Below are 12,949 nucleotides of genomic sequence, written 5' to 3'. Positions count from 1 at the left end.
AATGTGGTGATGAACATCCTCGGAAAACCTGCGGGGAAACTGTTGACTGTCTGCGCGACAGGCCTGGAAGGTGTGCAGCAATGAAGGCCTAGGGCTGTTACGGATTAAGTACTGAGAAGCTGGCCCCCCGTTGTCCATCCTGCTGGGCTTCTCTGGGACGAGGCCAGGCGTTGGGACTGCACGGCTGTCCCACAGTGCATGTGAAGGAGGGTACCAAGGTGGAGATGGATGGGCAACCTCGGCCTTTCCCTCTCCCCGCACTGAGTCCCTTGGGTTTGCAATGCTACACTGGGAGTTATGGAGACGGTCCTTCAGATGCCCACCAAAACTGTGCAGCTGACATTTTAAATTCAAAAGTTGTCAATTATTTGATAAGAATGAAAAAAAAAAAAATCTACCTTGCTTGGGAGAGTGCCAGTCACCTCTAGGTTCTTCAGCGCTCCTTACAAGGAATGTCATGCATTACTCAAACCCGTGTGAATGAAAGATGACAATCATTCAAAAATTACTGTTAACCTCGACCCAGGCTTTCTAGACTGCACAGTCTGCTGGTTCACACTGTAGGGAGCACAAGATTTAGCATATGAGTCACTCAGCTTTTCTACATACCAATCACCAGTTCCTCCTTCTAAACCTCAGTTCCTTTAATCCACCCCCCACCTCTTCTTCCCCCCACCCCGACCACAACCCATGGATCTGTACCCTCTACCCAGTAAGCGACATGGGTCTAGAGCTCAGATCCAGCTGAGTGGTGATCCCGTGAAGCGGGCTGCTGATCACCATCTGCTTGAGATGGTTGCCGAACCTTAGAGCCCCACAATGTTTTGTGACTGGGTGCTGGTGGGTGGCAGCCGGGCACAGGTGGGGGCTGTGAGATGGGCTTGCTTTCTTGGAACTGCTGAGGAAAACACGAGAGCAGGTGGTCGGCGGATTTAGTTGCTTTTCGGAATTTTGTATTAAGTTTTTAGTAGGGAAATTAGGGAAATGAAAGGAGGATGTGTGTGCTGATGTAACAAGTGTGCAGCCAGATGCCGTACTGTGCCTCGGGTGCTCAGAATGAGCGAAGGGATATGAGAACTGCGAGTAACAGAAATGAAGCAGTTACAGCTAGGAAGAGGAACTGGCGAGCGAGCTGTGGGCCTTAACTGCTCGCTCTCTCGCTTTTTATGGCTTGCACCAGTGGGATGCATAGGCTGTTGTCCTCCGCTCAATGTTACAAAGCTTGTGTTTGGTTGTTTCCCAAGGCTTTTCCAAGCCTAGTCTACAGAAACACTTCAGACTGGAATATTTACTTCATTAAGGTTATGTTTTTGTCGAATACATCTAGTATCAACAGAGCTATACTGTGATAAAGATGCTTGCAGAGTTGCAGATGGTTCTTCTATAGAAAGAGGAATAACCAGTATCAGTATATGACTCTATCCTGCTAATCATAGAATCTTAGAATATCTCAAGTTGGAAGGGACCCATAAGGATCATTGAGCCCAATATCATGCCAACTGCTGTATTTGCATTAAAGATAAATAAATTATAGTCTTGATAAATAGTCTATGTATAGTAAACTGAAGCTACACTGAAGCTAGAGTGCTTTAATGCTGAAATAAATGCATCCCCAGTAGTGGGCTTTTGCTGCTTTTGTTGCAGAAGTAGTCTGGTGCTTTTATTAACTGCACCCCCAGTTACCCACATGAGGGAACAGCGATGTGACGTTCAGTGATCAAAAAACTTCCACTTCTGTCTTGTGACTTTCCTACAAGCGTATGACACATCTCAGTGCGCGACCCAGACTGCCCTGTGCCTCCAGGCTTTCTCCACAGCCATTTCATCACAGTTCTCTCCCCAGCTTGTTCCTTTGACTCTTATAGAATCATAGAACTGTCTAGGTTGGACGGGACCTTTCAGATCATCTAGTCCCTGTTACACTCTTTTGCTGTGCTTGGATGGTTGAAAGAAGTCAACCACTCTGAGTTTTTAAGAGTAGTCAGAAGCAAAAGCATCCTTTAAAAACATTACTGGCTAAAAAACCTTGACTGTCTTGTGGTCAGACCCTTTTGTATTCCTATTCTGCAAGTACATCATAGGTTAGATGTCAATACAAGAAAATATGAGGCAAGTGTTAATATTCATGCAAGACAGAGGCACATTCAAACATACTCCTATCAATGCTGTTCTAAATATTAGGATTATTTAGGAACCTCACTCCCTGGTTGTGTGTCTAATTGGAAAAAAAAGCCCACTACTCACATTTAAAATAGTACCTCCTTGTGAAGTTATCTGCACCAAGAAGTATATGAGCACTTATTTTTAAAATAATTTCAAAAAAGGCATATTCTTTCAAGGAAAAAAACCTCCACATCGCAGTTCCCAACTAATGTAAATTACATCCAGCTATGCTAAAAATGTGTTTAAATCTATTTATATCCTTTTAAATAGCTCTCATTAGTTTACGTCTGTGAAAGATACCCTGACATTAGACTGTATGAGCTCCCTCTGGTGGGTAATGTGACATCTATCACAGTTATTATGAAGCAAATAGAGATACCTCATGAATGTTTTGGATGTACAATTATGTTTGTCCAAGTGGAGTTTTGTTTATTTAAGTGTTTATAGCTACTAATCCTTTATATATCTAGGTATAGGATGGTATACTAATTTCTCACCATCTGATTGTATCTGAAACTACCAAAAGAGTGATATCCAATATTGTTATGATTAACTAGAGATACTTGCACAAAGGTGTAGTATTCAACAACGCATTGGACAACAGCTAACACGAGCATTTCAATTAAATGAGTTCTGGCATCCTAGAGAAGCTGAAAGAGTTGATAATACTTACAAATTATATCATAATACATTTATTTGTCCAAAGTACTTTTGTTGAGTTCAGCTGGATTTATGTGCCTGGAAATCTGGCCTATATGGCTTTACTTTTTCAAAGTACTAGACAGTACTAACTAATTGCAGACACCTTAAGTAAAAAGTATTTATTTAATGGTACAAAACCTAAAAATCAAATATGCTTTAAGTAACACATTACAGAACAGCTGACTACAGTACCTCTTTTTGCTGGCAAATTTTAGTATGCCTTAAATCTGATACAGCCTGGTATTTGTGAGTTATATATTTCTGAAAGAAAACACAAGTGTTATCTTCCTATTTTTCTCTTTGTATTTAGGTTAAGTAATCTGAACAGGGGAAGTGTTAGGCTTCGGAAGAGTGCCCTAATGCATGGGCAATGTTCCAGCCACAGTTCGAGTTTCAACAGCCCAAAGTGGTTGTGCTGGAATATTAGGATTGTTTTACCAGCAATGAATCTGGTGGCTCTTTGTTTATTTGAACAACCACCTTTTGGGAAAATTTGGCTTCTTAGAATGTTTTGGAAGGAAAAATAGGAGAAATAAGTTTGGGTTTCTACTTTGGCTGCTTCAGAATTCCCCTTTAACTAGGGGAAAATTGGCAAGAGACAAAATTCTAGCTACACTGTATTTAAAGGTGAGGCATGAAGACAAAAAAACCCCATAAGCAGGATTTTACCAAAGGCAGTGGACAACATTTTTGCCAAATGTTTGCCAAATTTTGCCAAATATCTCCTGAGTATGACTGTATGTGCAGTGTTTTCAGATGTTTATGATACTCTCCTAATCCTGTAATTTCTATTCAAGAGATTTTTAATTCACAGTTTGACTGCTCCGATGTAAATATACCACCACATGATTGTCCAAAAGGGAATCATCACCGAATTAATTTCTATCATAAGAAAGTGGCATTTAAAAGTGCTTAGCATTGCTTCTGAAATGAGGGTGTCCACATCTAAGTGAGCAGGGCTGCCTGGTAGGTGATCAGCAACGCCAAGAAGGCAGCACATAGTAAACTGGATGTAGGCCCTGGTTCAACACGGCACTTACCGTGGGGCACAGTGGCCACATCAAACAAATCTCCTGAACACACACTGAACTTTAAGCAGCGAGTAGTTCCCACTGATTTGCCAATAGGACTATTCACAGTGGTAAAGTTTTATTCATGCACTGAAGTGTTCTGCTGGATCGAGGCCAGAGAGACCAGCACCTCGGCTTGAAACTTGACCGTTAAAAGTTTGCTGCAATTTAATTATGTGCTTAAGAGTGTTTAAACACCGTGCTGCGTCGGGGCCTTTCCGTTGAGCTGTCTGTCATCGAGCTTCATCACAACTTCTCATAGCAAGGACACACTTCGTGCTCTGAGGTAGGTTCAAAACTCAAGCATCTTGCTCCAGCCACCTTGAGCTGGGTCTAGGTCCAGTTGCAGCTGCCTAACGAGCCAGATGCTGGCATAAGATGCCAAAAGTAAGGAAGAAAACATTCTCTTTTGTCATTCCTGGTAAGCACATTTGTTCCCACTCGCATATCTGCAGCCATGCCAACCCTTATGAAGTGGCTCTGTAGGGTCACTATATGGAACTGTACAAGTTGTGTTTTTTTAAAAAAAGCAAGCAAACACAGAAGAAATGTCAAATATTTACAAAGCACTATAAAACACATCTAGAAATAGCTCTTAACTAGATGGGTAACAGCATAGTACTGTTAAAGAATTTTAGAAATATTCCTCTTGCTTACTTTTCTTTGGAAAAATATAACAGAAATATTGGACTGGGATGAAAATGTCATGGGTGTCTCCATCAGATTGGTCTGATTCCTCTTTCCCTCTCCCTTCACATACCCCTCCCTCAGCTGTTTCAAAGGTGAGATGATAGAGAAATAACATGCTTCTCAGAGTTGTGGTTGCAGCCCTCTTTTCTCTGAGAGACTCCCCACTGCTTTTGATGTAGGAACTCACCAGAGGAGGAGTGCTTGGGTTCGAGGTGTGTTCTCTGCCCTCCACATGAATGCCTGCTCAAATCTGGATGTGTAATAAGCATACAAAGTTCTCAGTTTGCATGTGGTAAGTAAAGACTTAGAGCTGAAATATTTCCTAGCTGAACTTACTCCATAACCAAGAGCTTCAGTGCATCAGTGACTGTTCAGCACACAGACTGCTCTCCCCCGCAAATGCATACTTCAGAAAGGCATATATGACCACAAACTATTTTGCTTATCTCGCTATTTGATTCTCCCATGCTCTCAATACCCTTCCTTTGGTCATTGCAGATTGTGAAGGAGGAAAACGTCATATTCAAGTACTAAATGATCAAACACCTGCACCCAGGACACAAGAAGACTTTGCCTTTAGATTTGGCTAGGACTTATTGCTACTTTTGTGATTTGCTTTATTATCACTAATCACTACCAATCAAAACTAAAGCTTTCCCTTTCCCTTCCCGAGTTAGATAGGCAGTGAGCTCAGATCTATCATGATATGTACAGCTGAACAAACAAAATTATTATTTCAGTATGATCTTAAGCATTTGGAGCTTTTTGTCTGATGACACAGTTTCCTATTTCAAGAGTAGAGTAAGAATTACTTAATATCTGTCTGAAGCAAGCACAGGATTTATGAAACACATCATCTTCAGCTAGTCTCAGCCTCACTGGAGCATTACTGAGGACTTTTATTTAACTAAAGAAAAACTTCCAGACCCATTTAATTATTAATTAAATATATTTCTAAGTATCATTTTAGTCACAAGAGTCAATGCCAGCTAAAGGATGAGGTTAGAAGAAGAGTAGTAGTCCACAGTGGGCTTAGGTTGCTCACTATAGAATTTAAGTTTTCAAAACTAAATAGTGTTTGGGTAAGCAGCACGCAGTAGTCTTTCAGGGCTTCACACTCAGTGACTGGGTGATAGGGCTTTCTGAATATCTTATTTTTTGAAATAAATCAAAGTTGACACATCACAGCAAGCCAGACTTCACTTTTCAAAATTTAGACTGTATGAAGATCTCCTCAGACATCTAACAAGGACTTGGATAACCACAGAAAGTTCCCCAGTTCAGACTGCACGTTATCTGGGGCTGATGCCATTCTGGGAACAAAGTCAACAGCAGGGAGTAGGTGTTTGTTTAGACTCTAAGTGCCTCCTATAGAGGTCTTTTCCTCTTCCACTGACTGTATAGGGACCTTGAGGTCCAGTCACCCACCAGCTGGCTCTCCATGGGCCTCTTCTTTGCTGCATACGACAGCTGTATAAAAGAACCATTCATTCATTTAAAACTTGGCTCTCTGTACCTAAGTATTAGCTTTCTGGGAATTCAGTTAAGACTGAGACTCCTGGTGCTCTGAGTCATGCTACGCGGACACAAAAAGTACCTAAAACTCAGACTCCGAGTAGTATCAGCATGAAATTGTTCTGTCTTCAACAAACTATTCAGCCAACACACACGAAGGTGGGTATGGCATGGCAACAAACTGAGCATACATGAAAGGGAACTTGAGATCCCTATGGTATGTCTGGGCAGCTACAGCCATTGCTCTCTTGATTTTAGGGGTCTGCCATGAAGCCCCACTGTGTGCCACACACACTGCAGCAGGTTTGGGTGGCTTCCCTTCCTTATGGAGCCACCTCCAACTTCTGCAGGGGAAAGTGCAGCAAAAGGGATGGCTCCACACCTTGACTGGCTCATCCTGCCTGATGCTTTTCAGGTGACTGGCAAAAGGCAGAGAGGTCTTCAGAGGACACAAAAGATGTCTGTTTGTCACCAGGGCTCCAGAGGCACCATCAGGTGGCAATGAGGAAGCCAAAAAGACTTCAAATCTGCAGAGTAAATGCTCCTGCAGCTCCGTAGAGGCTCTAGAGTACTTGAGAGTAAGAGGAGATTACAATGGAAAATGAGATAGAAAGTACAACGGAAACATTCCTGTTAAAAAAACAGTTTTTAAAAATATTACTGTGGTGCTTCAATGGAGACGTACAAGATACAAATGGACAATGTCTGTACTATATGGACAACTATATTCAAGAATAACTTCAGTTTTTCAGGGTTCAGCCTGAAGCTTCTTCAAAGTAGAAAAAGCTCATTTGGTATTTACGCAGTCTGTGAAAGAAAAACGTTTAAAAAATCCCAAAGAAATGTTGTCTCTGCTTCTGGTCTGAAGCCTGTTAAATGGAAATCCCGGAGACAGACAGCTGACCAGTACAGGACACTGCTTTTTTAATATTCTGAAAAAAGAAATTACTTGGTGATTTGAGCTAAGAAAGACGGGAAATACACTCTATAAACAAGTTTGCTCATCTGCACTCTTCGACCTTCAGAGGGTTTTGATGATGTCCCAACTTAAGAACAGACTTTTTATTCTATCTTAGCAGAGTAATAAAGATCTGGAAAGAAGACAGATATGCACTGTAAAACTTGTGACAATGTACGTGGGTGTTTTGGGGCTTTCTTAGGAAGATGTTTTGGACTGTTTCCTTCATGTGCAGTGGACAGGAAGAAAAGTATGCAGTGATTTCTAACTCCATTTTTTCCCAGAGTCGGTCTGTAGCACCTAAAACCCCAGGACACATCTGCTGATTTACCTCCACTGCTGCAGGAACTCCTGGGGACTCCAAGCAGGGGTAGTGCCTGGGCTCTCCAGCATCCTTTGCCGTGCCCCCACCTGCAGCCCACTTTATCCTTCACTCTGAACAGCTGACAAGCTGATCTGGATTGCTATTTTTTTTTTCAGTTGCTATTCCAGGTGATTCCTTCCTGGATCTTGTTACTAATTTTCTTGAAAGCTGGGCTACGCACTCTGTGAAGTCAGCTCCAATTTTGTGCTTCCTCCTGCCTAATTATTTCTGGAAAATCTGTGAGCAGTTTAGCCGTGCATCATTGGTATGAACCAACAGTTCATTTTGAGGAAGCCAAAATGTTTGATTTTAATGCTGTTTATATACAGTTTCAGGACTGAACTTTTCTGTTACCAGTTCTTTCTGCTAGAACGTTTGTTCCTTATTTCCTTTTGTGAATCCAACCATTTCATTGTGGCTTTTGTTAGAACTGCCTAAACCTGCTTTCAAATGGCCGTTTCTGTAGAAAAATTAATTCAATAACCACATTAAAAAATTGAAGTTATTAGTAGCAACATAACAACTGTCTTAATTTATTAACAGTCAATTAAGTTTCCTGATGGGCAGCTTTTCCCTGATTGTAAGAGTCTCTAGCAATAAACTACTTCTTTATAATTATTCTGCTTTCCAACCTCGTACTGACCAGTTGATTTCTTTTTCCTCAATGCTCTTTTATGCCCCTTCTTTACTAATTTTTTTTTTTTTTTAACATCAACAACTTTTCTCCCAGGATAAACTTATTTCTCTTTCACCACCCGTAGGACAGTGAGAAGACTCTATCTCTAGTCAGTCTGCTTTGGCACTGATAGTCTGGAGGCACCTTTCCTGCCTGGAACTCATTTTCCTAGAAGTTTGTTTCCTGCCTTTATCTGATAATGCAACATATTTTGTACTCTAACAGTTCCTCTATGCAGCATGGCTTTAAATTCAACAGCCAAAAATACAGCTTTACTCAGCACTTCTAAATTCTTTTCCAGAGGAGATTTTGGTTGACTAATTCTGCTTCATTCCATCAGTGGTTAAATTTTATGCTTTTGTTGTAAGGATTTTCCAGGGCACTATCTACCCAAATACCATTTTTTTTTCCTTTGGAGGAAACTTAATTTTTAATGTATGTATTTTACAATACTTACTCAACTGTGGTGGCTACCCAAGCCAATGAATTAAGTACATCTTGGATCTGGAAGTCAGCTAGCATAGTTGGTGATATGTTGTATTCTGCTGTTTGAAACCTTGACAGCATCCAAACAAGCCCAGATTAATCCAAGCTAATTTTCACATTTTTCAAGGCCTGCTGCCTATTTTTATAACCTGTCAATTACAAGCTTAAAATAATGCACAAGGATGAAAATAAAATCCTTGTGATTTGTTAAGGAGAGTAGGTGTTTAACAGAAACAGGCTAATGTCTGAAGAACTAATGAACAGAAGGGGATGAGAAGAACTAATGAAAATTGGTGATGGCAGTTTTGTTATCTGTAACTTCTTAGTAATTTTTGCCAAAATCATTCAAAAAATGCTCAGAGGAAAGACATGGAAAGCCTTGTCAGCTTCAAAGACAATGTCCTCATCACCAGAAAATAGGTTGAATAGGTCAAAGCAGACATGCAGAGGCAGACTGCTGATCCTCTCGTGTTGCAAGCAGGTAGGTCCCTGTGCAGCAGATTTTGCAACAGGGGGGGAGAGCAAACCAGAAACAGGGCCTTAACATTGGGGTACTGGGGCTCCCCACCCAAATTTTATGTTTGTATTTTTTGATAAAATTTGCAGCCCTAAGGTAAGGGGCTGTCAGAAGGCAAGGTGCTCCATTTTGCAGGAGGCCAGGCCTTGTCTGTGGCCGTCGGATGAACTGTGATCACAGGCTGGGGACACTGGAAATGCCACTTGGCACTCCCGCACCCCAGAATTCAAGCAGAGCACTTAAGCAGGGACGAGGCACCCACTTTCTCGGGTGTCAGCCAGCCTGTGCATGGCTGAGAAGCATAACCAGAGGCACTGAGAGGATGCTCAGGTCAAACAGGGAAGGATGGAGCAAACTGAGCCATGTTCAGGAGGAGAAGCAAGGAAGATACTGCTTGCTTTAACATTTCGGATGTAAGTGGAACAAAGTTTTAGGTTATCTGATGCACTTTTATACCCAGATATACCTAGGTGTATTTCCAAACTCCTTCCACAGCCCAGTATCTGCAGTTGTGCTACTCTATCGCCAGCTCACAACTGCTGTTTTAACTGCTATACCAAATGCAGTGTGTTCAAAACACAGTAGCTATTTGATTTGTGATGTTGCCCTTTTTCTCCAGTTAGTATTTTACATCTTCTAGCTCCCCAGAAGCATCACCAAAGAGCAATGCTTGCAAATAAAAAGTTGTTCTTTAATTTTTCAATGCCAGCTTTTGTCAACATCTTTGCAAATTATTTAGGCAGGAGTTAAATGTCCTACGTAAACTTGGGTAGAAGTGCAGACCCCAGCTAATACAGTGACCCTCCCAAAGGACAGACACCGGGCACAACAGATTCCCTCGAGGCTGGGCTGTGCAAACCACTGGAAAGTTCCTGGGGTGTGAGACTGCTTAGCTCTTCACGGGGTCACTGGCTTTCAGATTATGACTAAGGGCCTGTAGGATTGTGGTTTCCTTGCCGGAGAGCCCCATCACAGGCCTCATCTGGTGAAAATGCTGTCTTTCTTGACTGACTCATCATCTTTGTTATAGTTCATCAGGGTGCACTGACTTATAGTACTGGTGGAGTTGTGTCACCTTGCACCAGTGCATCTTAACTCACATCCTTCTGGTTGTCCCCCTGTTCTAGTAAATCACAGCCATCTGCAGCAGCGGACAGATGCTCTACAATACACAATATTATTCTTTACATATCTGTTAAGATACAATGTCATTTAAGGAATGTCATGACAAATAAGATAAAAGGGACCTTTAATTTAAACATAGTTTTATATTTAATATTGAAAGTAACAAGATATGACTTTAAAAGTAGCTTCTAAGGTAGGTGTCTCTATTATTACCAGCATCAGCAGCATAAAAACTTGGCAGAAGTTTTCAAACAACTGCACCACTTGTGATTATCTATATTATTTGTTATTTCACAACCAGAAAGCACCTAGAAAATACAACTGACTCTTCAGTCAGCAGTTTTTTGTGCTGCATCATTTCCACTGCAATTGGCAAACAACGAAAAAACAAGCTGTTCATGTTCCGACAGAAGCAAGGCTTCCTTGGCACTGTACAACCGAGAACTTTAAAACCCAAATCTATAGTGCAGCGTGCATTTGAGAAGTTTCTACCAACTTTTAAGTGGTTATCTAAAGCATTTCTTGCTTCATGCAACAGCGGGTATTGATATCAATGACAGCCAACTTTGTATTAATAGAAACATGTGAAGCTTAGTCATCGCGCCCTTACAAATACAACTGCCAACTACATAAAAGCAGTTATAAGTTTCTCGTTGGTGGAAGAACAGCCACTAATCTGAATAAACATGACTGTGCTGACACATGACCTCTCTCAAAGTGACAAGATTTGCACAATGAGAGACAGAACTGGTAGAACCTCAAACTGTGTTTTATTTATGTACCAGTTTACATTTCAGCTGATCTGAATGCATTTTGACAGCAGGTTTAGAAGCCTCTTACAGGGACCAGCTGGGGAAAAAAGTAATTTTCCAAAACCAGTAAAATTGATTATACACAAGAGTATTTTCTCAAAACTGTTTTTATACAAAATATCCTTTTTTTTTTTTTTTTTAGATAGGTGTTTGGAAGTTTCCTTCCCATTCTGCTACATTATTTCAGTCTTCTAAATCATACTGTGCCACCAATGAAACTGCCAAGTGGTATTAAAATAACACTTTTTTTTTTTTTTTTTTAAGATAGGTGTTTGGAAGTTTCCTTCCCATTCTGCTACATTATTTCAGTCTTCTAAATCATACTGTGCCACCAATGAAACTGCCAAGTGGTATTAAAATAACACAAATCAAAATGATGGAGAAAAAACCCACCCTGATATTTCCTGATATGCAACAGAACAGGGTATGTTTTGAATAGATTTCTAAAGGCTTGCTCATTCTTAGTGGGACTACTCCTCCACTTACTGACATGTACTCCATTAAATGTCTTGGCAGATGAGAGACTCAGCGTATACTATATTCCCTTTTACGCTCTCTTTGCAGTATTTAGCACACAACCCTAGAGCTGTGTAATTTTGCATAAACATTACTTACATAGGCTATAAATGCCAATCCCAAACCTACGTTCCCAGCTGCAGTGGCAGCTCATTTGCGTTCCTGAATGCTTCTGTTCCAGAAACGTTATTAAAAACGCCCCTGAGATGTTCATCCTTACCTACGCCTTACAATCTATTAGTACAGCAATAGTCACTATCATGTATCTATGTGCAATTTCTGCATGTATTTATTAAGTTCACAGAGAAAAATATCTGTGTTCTGCTCTCTGCATGCAAAAAATTGCATGTTTTTGTTACTTAAACTATCATTTCAAGATTTCTTCTCCCAGCACTCTCAACTGTGCAGTTTCAGCTACATTTCTCAGCCTGAAAGGCACGTGCAGTATATTGTATCTCCTGATGTCATATAATAACCACTGTACGACACAGTCATTAGCTCCCTCAGTTCAGTACGTTCTCCCCATTTTCTGAGCCCGTACGTGAAATGTGACAGGTGGTGTCACTTTTTACCAGGCAGTGATTCATAAGCACTTATCTACAACATTGGTATTTTGTTCTTTCTTAGAGGGACTTCGTGTGAGATCATGACCACAATTTCTGATTTACAGCACTTGTCATAACGTACAAGGCATTTGCATCTTCCTAGACAGTAACTTGCTCTCACATGGCGGGAAGCCGTGCAAATGAGCACTCAGAGCTCAAGGTTTGTATCTTATCAGGACCAAACATGACTGTGCTCTGCTGTGGCTGCACACAGAGACGTAAACAGGTTGACCGTGACTTGCAAAACTCCACCTGAACCCCAGAATCTCAAAATTTCCCAAGTCATTCTGAGGTGGAGGGAAGTGAGGAGAAGTAGGTACTGTGCACAGGTACAACACACCCTGGAGAACATCACCCCCGTGAGCAACTCACAAACCCTAAACTGGCCTGGGATGTTTTGAGAGGTTAGTCAATAGGAGACTGCTCTGCTGAGTGCTCCTGCTTGAAGCCCCAATAGTAGCAGCAGGAGAAATGAGATCATAGTGGTATATGAAATAATATGAGAAAATCAATCTCCTAAGCTAAACAGCAGTCAGAAAACACCTTATAGGGAATTCAAGGTCATGTTTGCTATTCTCCTTATCAGGAACTAAATTTGTGTGCAAAGAAGTACCCGCAAGAATTTGATTCTCTCCCACCCTTCTGGTACAGTGGCAGCCTTCACTCCCTCTGCCTTCCCTCCTCTTCCTCACCCCTCCGAATGCTTGTTGAAAGGCAAAGCAGCCAACATGTAACCCAAGTGGTCTCTCC

Source organism: Calidris pugnax, unplaced genomic scaffold, assembly GCF_001431845.1.
Source record: "Calidris pugnax isolate Ruff unplaced genomic scaffold, ASM143184v1 scaffold25, whole genome shotgun sequence".
Lineage (NCBI taxonomy): Eukaryota > Metazoa > Chordata > Aves > Charadriiformes > Scolopacidae > Calidris > Calidris pugnax.
The sequence above is the reverse complement of the archived record's forward strand: the minus strand, read 5'-3'. Positions refer to the sequence as shown.